Here is a 12,139-nt window from a genome sequence, read left to right as displayed (position 1 = left end):
TTCAGCTTTGCCCAACACTTGGTCGTCTAATGGTTAGACGGAGACCTGGGGAGGCGTACAAGCCACAGTGTCTTGCACCCACTGTGAAATTTAGTGGAGGATTGGTGATGATCTGGGGATGCTTCAGCAAGGCTGCAATTGGGCAGGTTAATGTTTGCGAAGGACGTATGAATCAAGCCGCATACAAGGTTATCCTGGAAAAACAGTTGATTCCTTCTGCTCAGGCAATGTTCCCTAACTTTGATGACTGGTTTTCCCAGCAGGACAATATGTCATGCCACACAGCTAGGTCAATCAATGTGTGGATGAAGGACCACCACATCAAATTCCTGCCATGGCCAGCCCAGTCTCCAGATCTGAACCCCATTGAAAACCTCTGGAATGTAATCAAGAGGAAGATGGCTAGTCACAAGCCATCAAACAAAGAACTGCTTAAATTTTTGTAACAGGAGTGGCATAAGGTCACCGAAAAGCCGTGTGAAAGACTGGTAGAAAGCATGCCAAGACACATGAAAGCTGTGATTAAAAATCATGGTTATTCCACAAAATATTGATTTCTGAACTTTTCCTGAGTTAAAATATTAGCATTGTTGTTTCTAAATGATTATGAACTTGTTTCCTTAGCATTATTTGAGGTCTGCAAGCACTACATTTTTTTTGTTATTTTGACCATTTCTCATTCTCCGAAAATAAATCCAAAATTTAGCGCTTGGAAATTCGAAGACATGTCAGTAGTTTATAGAATAAAAGAACAATTTACATTTTACTCAAAAATATATCTATAAAGAGCAAAATCAGACAAACTGAAAATTTTGCAGTAGTGTCTTAATTTTTGCCAGAGATGTATATCCCCTCTCCGTGGCTATAATCATCAGCCGCCAGCTGTCTGCTTTCCCTCTGCTGGTTAATAAAATTTCGGGGGACCCTACATCATTTTATTTTAGAAAATAATGTATTATTACAATATATGTACAATAAACTACAAACGCAAAGCACTGATTATATATCTCACATTTCTATCTGTGTGTGTGTATATAATAAAATAGCATGCTACTTGCATGACATTCGTCCGACTTTTTTGGAACAAAATCAGACCCGATTTTTAAAACGCTAGGGTGTCTCCGGCCTTAGGCAGATGGCCCTAGAAATGCTCTCAGAATAAAATATTTTAGGCAGGTAATCCCTAACAGGCCAATTCATGAAGGAGTTTGTCAGAATAAGTTGCAACTTTTTTTGCAAATCTGAAATTGAAAAATATTGCGACTTTTGCATTTTCACACTAGTCCAGACTCACAACACCTCTATTGGAAGAGCATAGGTGGGAAGGGGCTTGGCTATGCCCGTTCATCAATTTCCTGAAAAATTATGCCACCTAGTTAATTTCTGGCGAGGTGGGAAGGAAGGTGTACTGAACTGACTGGCCACGCCATGATGCATTATGTGCTGACAAACTCCCAGTAAGTGCACCTTGTTTTCCCTATACCTCCACTCCTTTCTTTTATTTATCGCCCTGCCTTTAACGACCTAAGACATATAGGGCTCGGCGCATGAATAAAGCTGGCAACAGCTGAAATGCATAGGTTTATCATATGAGCTGCTGGATGTGGTGAACAATACCACAATTTTAAAATTAATCAATAAACGTGGATTTTTATCTTCCTCACACTATCTCGCTGGAATCCTCTCTTTCCTGATTTATTCAAAATAAAACAAAAATCCACATATTTGGTATCGCTGCTTTCACAAGTGACCGATCTTTCAAATATAAAAAAATTAATTGGGGTAATTAAAAAAAAATCAAAATGCCATAATTACTTTTTTTGGTCGCCACAACATTACAATAACGTGCAATAACAGGTGGTTGAAAGATTGCAGCTACCCCAAAATTGTACCGATAAAAAAGTCAGCTCAGCGCACAATTTTTTTTTTTTTTTTTTACAGACTTTGGATTTTTTGTCACCACAAAAAGAACATATACAGTGTGGAAAATAAGTATTTGATACACTGCAGATTTTGCAAATTTTCCCACCTACAATGAATGGAGAGGTCTGTAATTTTTATCGTAGGTACACTTCAAGCTTGAGAGACAGAATCTAAAAATAAAAAGCAGAAAATCACATTGTATGATTTTTAAATAATTATATTGCATTTTATTGTATGAAATAAGTAGTTGATTACCTTCCACCCAGCAAGAATTCTGGCTCTCACAGACCTGTTAGTTTTTCTTTAAGCCCTCCTTCTCTGCACTCATTGCCTGTATTAATTGCACCTGTTTGAACTTACCTGATTAAAAGACACCTGTCCACACATTGAATCACATTGTAACCTCTCCACCATGGCCAAGACCAAAAAGCTGTGTAAGAACACCAGGGTCAAAATTGTAGACTTGAACAAGACTGGGATGAGCTACAGGACAATAGGCAAGCAGCTTGGTGAGAAGGCAACAACTGTTGGCATAATTATTAGAAAATGGAAGAAACAAAAGAGGACTGTCAATATTACTCAGTCTGAGGCTCCATGCATGTTCTTGTCTCATGGAGTAAGGTTTATTCTGAGAAAGGTCAGGAATCAGCCTAGCCCACGGAAGGACCTGGTCAACGACTTGAAGAGAGCTGGGACCAATCTCAAACATTACCATTGGTAACACACTACCCCGTCATGGATTAGAATCCTGCAGGGTACGCAAGGTTACCCTGCTCACGTCAGCACAAGTCCAGGACAGTTTAATGTTCGCCAATGACCAATTGGATGATCTAGAGGAGACATGGGAGAAGGTCATGTGAGACCAAAATAGAACTTATTGGCATCAACTGCACTTGTCATGTTTGGAGGAAGAAGGATGAGTACAACCCCAAGATCACCGTCCCAACCGTGATGGGGAAACATATTTTGGGGGTGCTTTTCTACAAAGGGAACAGGACAACTGCACTGTATTGAAGTGGCATGTATCGCAAGATTTTGGTCAACCTCCTTACCTCAGTAAGAGCATTAAAGTTGGACCGTAGCTGTGTCTTCCAGCATGACAATGACACGAAACACACAGCCAGGGCAACTAAGGCTATGTGCACATGCTGCGGAATTGCCGCGGAAAGTCTACTCTCATCTCTCACTGATTCTACCTTACTCCTCCCACCAGCCCAAAACAGCAGCACATGCAGAACCAGGCGCAGTGTGATCCAGAGGAGCCATCACTGCTATCAGTACTCGCAAAAATATCACTGTATTATCTGTGGAGTTACATGGGACTGCAGGTCACATCTAATACATTATCATCTTAGTGGGAGCCCACCAAAAGCAGGGTGCTGCTGGCAGAGATAGATGTTCCTGGAAGCCCAGAAGGCACAGTAGAAAGGTGAGATTCTGTCACTTTTACCACCTTCTGTTCTTGCTGAGAATGTATGATGTTTTTGCAGTGGTGTAACTGGAGTCAGATGGGCCCCAGTGCGAAATTTGGACCTGCCCCCACACACACGGTCAGATGTATAGGCCCTTGTAGCGTTCTAAATTCTATAAAGACTTATGAATTGCCCCCTCCTCCTTCATTATGTAGCAATGTTCCCCATCCTGATACATAGGCTCATCATCCTGGTGAATATGTCCACATCCTGGTATATATATCCCAATGCTAGTATAGATGGTCCCCATCCTGGTATGTATGGTGCACATGGTCTCCATTCTGGTATATATGCCCCCTTCCTGGTATATATGTCCCCATCCTGGTTTACATGGTCCCCAATCCTAGTGTATGTGTCCCCGTTGTGCCCCTAATGCATAATTAAAAACAACATTCTACTCACCTTTCCTCTGTTCCCACGTCGCCCAGCGTCTTTTGTTTCCACTGCACAGCCCGGCAGCTGACATCGGAGTGTGCGCTGCTACCTGTGGCTGCACCTTCGATGTCAGCTCACAGCCACTGCATGTGTCGCGATGCAGCATGTATCGCAGTGCAGGGACCCGATGGATCTCTGCAACACGATGCATGTCATCTGGATCTGCGTCTTCAGTGAGGACGCAGATCCAGCAAAGCAGGCATCTGTACCCCTGTGCCTTGTCGTGGCCTTGATTCCTGTGGCCACAGTCATTACACCTGTTTTTTTCTGCTGGCTAACCAATATTGTTACCAATGTGTGTTCCCCTCACCCTGTTGTCTGAGTGGTGTTCTACCCGTGGGTATCGAGTGCGGGCGTTCAGTGGATGAGCCCTGGTTCTTCCGGGCTCTCGAAAGACAGCCAAGGCCAGCCGACAAGAGCACCCACTGACTGGTGTGTCTCCATAGTGATGTCACTGACCAACAGAGGACCCAGAAGTGCCAGAGCAGCGCCACTCTCCCATTAATTTCAGTGGCAGTGAATCTGGCGCCTGCACTTCCTTCCCTGTCCACTTATGACTACCAAGAGTAAGAGTGACAGATCCTACGTAGTTATGTATCATACACATATACTGCAGGTGTAGGCAGGCATAGGATGAATGAAAATGCAGAATGGATTTGATTAAGGGTCTCTAGGCTCATACACACCAGACTGAGAGTGGAATTATTTTTAGCACAGTGGAATGACAACTCGTAAGAACAGAATCTGTACTCTGGGACTAGGTATGAGTGAACCAAACCTGGAGAAGTAAGCTGGGCCCAGAGACCTTTGTTGAAATCCATTCTGCATTTTCTTTGCTGCCTGTGTTGTGCTGTATTGTATTTCAATGGAGCCCATGGAAGTCACCGGGCTTTCCTTGTTGACATTTCAAATGGGCCTTCCAGCGCTTCCCCACCCCCATTGTTTCCAATTGGCAATCCTGTCATTCCTTTTGGTACAACCCCAGTGAACAATGACTTTCCTGCTGTGCCAGCCAATTGTGTTTTGGTTAGCTAAAACATGTACTTTAATAGATCTATCCCCAATATTTGTTCATTTCTTTTAAATAAAAGTGTATTTTGAGTTCATCTAACAAACAATGGGGTTTTCAAGAAGCCAGAGGAACAGCAAAGTTACTGTATGATTTACTTGGGGTTTGAATATTTTGCATTTCGTACTATCAACGCAGTGGTTACTTGGAGATGCCGACTGCATCGCTCTTCAAAGTGCCGTTCAATTCTCAAAACAAAAGATGGCAACATAGTTCAAGAACCAACAGAACATTATCATGACTCCTGCCCTCAAAAAGTAGACGCAAATGTGCTACAGAGCATCTCACCTATAACTCTAGACTATTCTCCTGCCCGGCCCAGCATCTCACTTATAGGGTAGAGGCACACTAGGGTATGCGTTATCAGAGCGATTTTGATGCATGACAGTCACGCAAGTGCTTTCCATATGGTCATGCGAGTGGGATGCGATTTTGCATTTTTTCTCAGCTAACATCAGTGTGACATCTGAGTGGTGTCCCTGTGCAGTGCATTTTTAACATGATCTTTCCCATGCTGTATAAAGTTTGAAAAGAGAAGACAGATAGATCGTTGAATAGAATAGACAGACAAATAGATGCTAGAATAGGTAGATCAGGCTTAGCAGTCTCCCGCCCATTAACTCATGCATATTCACTGCATTGGCTCTGTGAGAGCCTCTGTGATTGGCTGTTACAGTCAGACTGCATTTCCTCGATCTGGACGGTGTTTGTGCTTGGTTGCCATACACATTAGTGTATGGCAACCAATCTGCCGTCATAGGGTGTTAAAAAAAAAAAAAAATTTAAAAAAAAACGCGTGGGGCTTCACAACAATTTGAAGTCTAGCCCAATGAAAACAGACAGCTGAGAGCTGCCACCCTCAGCTGCCTAAATTTTACCTTTCCTGGCAAAAAAAATGCGTGGGCACGGCCCTATTTTTAATTGCCAGCCAAGGTAAAACTAGGCAGCTGAGGGCTGGTATTGTCAGCAGGGTGGGGACCCATTGTTTTAGGGCTCCACACACTAAAGAATAGCAGCCCGCAGCCACCCCTGAAAATGGAGCTAGTGTGGCTGTACCCATACCTGTATACTATCCCCCTGTCAAGCAGAGCATCTCTCCTATAACTTTATATTATCCACCTGTCCTGCAGAGCATCTAACCCAGTGTTTCCCAACTACAGTCCTCATGAGCAGGTCATGTCTTCAGGATTTCCTCAGTATTGCACAGCTGTTTGAATTCTTGCCTGTCCAGGTGATGCAATTACCACCTGTGCAATACTAAGGAAATCCTGAAAACATGACCTGTTGGTGGGCCTTGAGGACCGGAGTTGGGAAAAATGATAATTACTTACCGGTCAGCGCCTTAATCGAGATGGAAGCAATAGGTTCAAATGGAGACGCTGTCAGTGCCCTTAATACTAAATTTAGATCCCAGGGAGCTACCTTAGATGTTAATTTTGTGGGCCTGGATGTAAAGGAGGCCCGAATGAATCTATAGACCCATGGGTGATCAGCCAGTTTTTGATCAAACAATGCACCCAGGGCCGATACCTGCACTTTCAAGGTGCTTGTGGATAGTCCTTTTTCCAGTCCTTTCTGGAGGAACTCTAGGATCTCTTTTATTGGTATTTCCTAGGCTGTCCCAGTCAATTGTCGGCCCGTGAACTGCAAGAATTTTTCCCCAATTTTTTGGTATTTGCGTGGTTACCTCCTTTCTGCTAGCGAGCAGGGTGGTTACTAACGGGACTGAGAACCCTTTTGCTAGGAGTCCCCTCTCAAGTTCCACGCAGTGAGGTGCAGCCTGTGAACCCTGGGGTGTTCTACTGGGCCCTGGTATAGCAGATTCGGGGTATCTGGGAGGATCCATGGGTCCGAGACAGACATGCGTCAGAGCCATGTGAACCATGCACTTTTAGGCCAGAAGGGTGCAATCAAGATTATTCAAGCTTTCTCTTGTCGGATCTTTTTCAAGACTATTGGAATCAATGGAAACGGGGGGAACGCATAGGCGAGACGAAATTTCCACCGGTGTAGTAGTGAATCCACCCCCTCTGGTTGCTCTCTTGGATTTAGGGAGTAGAACCTGTCCACTTTCCGATTTTCCCTGGTGGCAAACAGGTCTACTTCTGGTGTGCCCCAGGCAGCGCAGATTTCCCCAAATATTTTTTGACTTAGGGACCATTCTCCCTGGTGTAGTACATGACGGCTTAAATAATCGGCCAGATAATTGTCTGCCCCCTTTAAATGTGTACCCGATAAGGACAGATTGTTTTCCGCCCATGTGAATAATTCCCTGGCCTCTGCCATAAGGGTTGCCGACCTTGTACCCCCTTGTCTGTTTATGTATGCTATGACCGTGTTGTTGTCAGATAATATGGTGACATGTCTCCCTTGTACTTCTCGCTTTACCAGGGGAAGGGCTCGTCTTACAGCCGCCAGTTCTTTTAGATTTGAGGATGCATCCCTCATTCCGGGTTCCCACTGGCCCTGTAGGGTTCGTTTCTCTATGTGTGCCCCCCAACCACTCGGACTTGAGTCCGTGGTCAATACCACCGAGTTTTGAGTAGTCCAGGGCACTGATCTGGTTAAATTTTCGGTGCTCAGCCACCATTTTAGCGACTCCTGCTCTTGAGGGGAATGATCTCCCGGTTTAAATTGGAAGGACCCTTCTCCTGCTCGGATAGGATCTGCCACTGTAGCTCTCGTATGGGCTTGTGCCCACTGGACTGCTGGGATTGTTGCTGTTAACGTGCCCAGGAGCAACATTGCCTCTCTTACTGATATGGCTCGACCGGACTGTATCCGTTGTATTTTTTGTTGGATAGCCCCAATTTTTCTTTCTGGAAGAATGCACTGCTGTTTTAATAAGTCCAATTGAATTCCAAGGAATTCTTGTGACTGTACTGGAGTTAATTTGGATTTTCTCAGATTGATCATCCAGCCTAACCTTGTTAATATTTCCAGGACCTTTGTAACTGCATTTTCGCAATTTTGCTTGTCGTTTGCTATGACCAGGAAATCGTCTAGATAGGGTACTAGCAGGATATTCTCCCTTCTTATAAAGGACGCTACTTCCCCGATGATTTTTGTAAATATACGAGGGGCTACTGATACCCCGAATGGTAGGCACTGGTACTGTAGATGAGTGGGGACTTGAGCAATCTCTATCACCAGTCTTAGATATTGTTGGTGTTCTCCCCATATTGGGACATGGTAATAGGTATCGGTAAGATCTATTACTGCCATGTAGCAACCTGGGTCGAAGTAGCTTCACTGCTGATCCCAAGGTCTCCATTTTGAATTTCTCTGTTCTGATGTATTGGTTCAGGGCTTTGAGATTGAATATTGTTCTTAGTGACCCATCTGGTTTTGGCGTGAGGAACAGAGTGCTGTAATACCCTTTCCCTTCTTGATGAGACGGGACTTTTATTAGTACCTCTTTTTGAATGAGGAGCTGGATCTCCTTTTCTAGCTTACCCTGATTATTTTTGGCTACCCGGGTCACTTTTAGTCTTTGGGGTGGAAGGCTTAGAAAACTTAGTCGTAGGCCTCCGGCTAACAGGTCGGTTACCCACTTTGAGGTGGGCAATGCTACCCACTGATGGACAAAGAACCGAAGCCTGCCCCCGACCGCCCTGGCGTCAAGGCTATCGGGTCTCGGGGTGGTTTTACTAAAGAGGAATCCTTTCTCTTTTCCCCTCCAGGGTCTGCCCCGCGTGGTTCTATCGTCTGGCCGCCCTCGGCTCCCTCTATTCCCTGCTCCACCAAAGGACGAGCGAGCTTCAGTCCACCGGCGCCTAGGGAAGGGGGGTGGAAACCGTTTTTTCTTATCTGACGCCTTTTCTAAAATTTCGTCCAATGCTTCCCAAACAAGTATTGACCCTCACAAGGGACGGCACAGAGTTTAACTTTTGACTGGAAGTCTGCCGACCAGTTTTTTAACCAAAGTGCTCTGCGGCCTGAATTTGAAAGGGCGCATGAACGGGCGCTACCACGGACGGAATCTACTGCGGCGTCCGCCAGGAATTCCGCTGCCTTCTGTAGGGAAGGTATTGCCTCCAGCAGTGTCTCCCTTGGGCATTTATTCTTAATTTGGTCACTTAATTTGTCTAACCACTTGACCATAGCACGTGCTGTACAAGTGGTGGCCACCCCCGGTTTAAACGACCAAGCCGATGCTTCCCAAGCAGACTTTAGAAAAGAGTCTGCTTTCTTGTCAAGGGGATCTTTTAAGGCGCCCATGTCCTAAAATGGCAATGCTATTCCTCTGGATGTACTAGCAATGGCGGCATCTAGTCTGGGAGCTTTTTCCCATTTATCGCATACCTCCTCATCAAACGGGTATTTACGTTTGAGCGCCTGCGGTATGGAAATTTTTTTGTTGGGTTTCTTCCATTCTCACTTGATTAAATTTAACAGGCTATCATGGAAAGGAAAAACCCTTCGTTTTTTCCCCTCAAGGTTGCTAAACATAGCATCTTGAATTGATTTTGGCTCTTTTGGTGTCTCAAGTCCCATTGTGGACCTTACAATCTTTAGTAACTTCCCAATGTCCTCAGATAGGAAATATGGACGACCCTTTTCCTTGTCCGAGGAGTCCAGGTCCGAGGCCCCTATCTCCCCTTGCTCTTCCTCAGACTCTATATCAGTAGTTATCTGTGGGAGGGAGAGGAGGTGGGGGCGGGGTTGGGGCAGGTGTTATATCGGAACTAGAATCATAGAGTTGGAAGGGACCTCCTGGGCCATCTGGTCCAACCCCCTGCTCAAAGCAGGATTCACTAAATCATCCGTCAGATGTCTGTCCAGCCTCTGTTTGAAGACTTTCATTGAAGGAGAACTCACCACTTCTCGTGGCAGCCTGTTCCACTCATTGATCACTCAAAAAGTTTTTTCTAATATCTAATGTCTCCTCCCATTCAGTTTCATCCCATTGCTTCTAGTCTTTCCTTGTGCAAATGAGAATAAAGATGATCCTTCTACAATGTGACAGCCCTTTAGATATTTGTAGACAGCTATTAAGTCTCCTCTCAGTCTTCTCTTTTGCAAACTAAACATTCCCAAATCCTGCAACCTTTCCTCATAAGACAGGGTTTGCAGACCGGTCAGCATTCTGGTCGCTCTTTTCTGAACTTGCTCCAGTTTGTTGATGTCTTTTTTAAAATGTGGTGCCCAAAACTGGACACAATATTCCAGATGAGGTCTGACCAAAGAGGAGTAGAGGGAAATAATGACTTCACGTGATCTAGACTGTATGCTTCTGTTAATACATCCTAGAATTGCATTTGCCTTTTTTGCTGCTGCATCACACTGTTGACTCATATTCAGTCTGTGATCTATTAGTATACCCAAATCTTTTTCACATGTGCTGTTGCTTAGCCCTATTCCTCCCATTCTGTATATGCTTTTTTCATTTTTATTGCCCAGATGTAGTACTTTGCATTTTTCCCTGTTAAAAATTCTGTTAGTTGCTGCCCACTGCTAGGTGTCTGCTCTCTTAATTCATCTTTTACTTGATCCGGATCATAGCTTTAAAGCTTTGGAGCAGGGATGGTGACTCTTCGGCCATTGTCATTTTAATGCATGAGCGACAGTCGCTTCTCATACGTTTTAACTAGGGCCTTTTTGCATAAAGCACATTCCTTGTTCTTTTGTTTGGATGTGGCCTTTCCCTACAGAAGACATATATAGTGCAATTGTTAATATATTGTGCTGCCTTACAAAGGCACTCACCCGGCCCCTTTCCTGGGTACCCGTTGGAAGCCATCGCCACTCAGTCGGCGCCAGCGTCATGGTGGCCACGCCTCCCCCGGCCCTGCTTCCCACTGGAGCGACCACCGGAAAGTCAGACGAGGAGGACACCGCTCAGCGCCCACCGAGCTGGGCTGACAGGCGCGCGCCACCGCCATCCTCTCCCCGTGGACCTCGGCCTCCTGAGCGGACATCATCAGAGGGGGATCCCTCCAGAGGTACAGGCTCTGCCCCAAGCATCCGCCTGCAGGAAACCAAACTGGGGAGAGAAGTGCCACCCCCTTCTTATGTCTCTGCTACAGGTTTCCTGAGGGCGGATACCTTCTCTCATGTCTGCGGTGCTGTCATGGGGAAGGGAAGACACTAATAACCTATAATTCTATATTATTCTCTGTCCTGCAGAGCATCTCACCTGTAATTCTATTATTCTTCTGCCCTGCAGAGCATCTCACCTATACCTGTGTACTATCCCCCTAGCCTGCAGCGCATTTAACCTATAATTTTATACTAATCTCTATCCTGCAGAGCATCTCACCTATAATTCTATATTATTCTTCTGCCCTGGCCTGCAGAGCATCTCACATATACCTGCACACTATGCCCCTGTACTGCAGAGCATTTAACCTGTAGATCTATGCCACTCTGTCCTGCAGAGCATCTCACCTATACCTGTATACTATCCCCCTGGCCTGCAGAGCATTTAACCTACAATTCTATACTATTCTCTATCCCGCAGAGCATCTCACCTATAATTCTGACCTGTACACTATCCCCCTGTCCTGCAGAGCATCTCACCTATAATTCTATACTAGTCTCTGCCCTGCAGAGCATCTCACGTATACCTGCACACTATCCCCCTGTACTGCACAGCATTTAACCTATAGATCTATGCCACTCTGTCCTGCAGAACATCTCACCTATAACTCTACTGTTTTCCTGTGGGTATTCATGTCTGTGGGCAATTTTCTGTGGGTATTTTTCAAATATCATGTGAACATCCGCACCTTACACCTCAAATATCATAAATCTGAAACCTCTGCAAATACTAAGCATGTGCACTGGGCCTTGAGAGTTTCATAGATCCATTCACACAGCTGATGTACTAGATGGAGGCCCGATGCCATCGCATCGGGAGGGCAGTAATGTTACAATGGGGGCAGGCTTTGCAGCGTTGAGAGTCTCCCCCCCCATGTGCTCACTCATCCACTCTCTCTTTCTCCATGTGCTGACTTCTCCCATCTGTGCTCTCTTCTTTGACTAGTCTACCCCATGTGCTATCCTTCTTGTCTGCTGTCTCTCTCCTTCCTGTGCAGTGTTCTCTCCTCATGCGCTGTCCCATTTGAGCTGTCTCTCTCACCCCTGTGTCTGACCGTGTACAGAACATACCACAGCTCCTGGGCAGGGGAGGAAGCAAAAGACAATACTGACATTACAGCAGGAGATCGCAGAGGATACATTTTGTGAGGTAAAATATTAAAAACAGTCAGTGAAATATTTTACCTCATAAAATGAA

The sequence above is a fragment of the Dendrobates tinctorius genome, unplaced genomic scaffold (genome assembly GCF_039654945.1).
Source record: "Dendrobates tinctorius isolate UK_male_01 unplaced genomic scaffold, ASM3965494v1 ptg000035l, whole genome shotgun sequence".
Lineage (NCBI taxonomy): Eukaryota > Metazoa > Chordata > Amphibia > Anura > Dendrobatidae > Dendrobates > Dendrobates tinctorius.
This window is presented reverse-complemented; position numbering follows the sequence as displayed.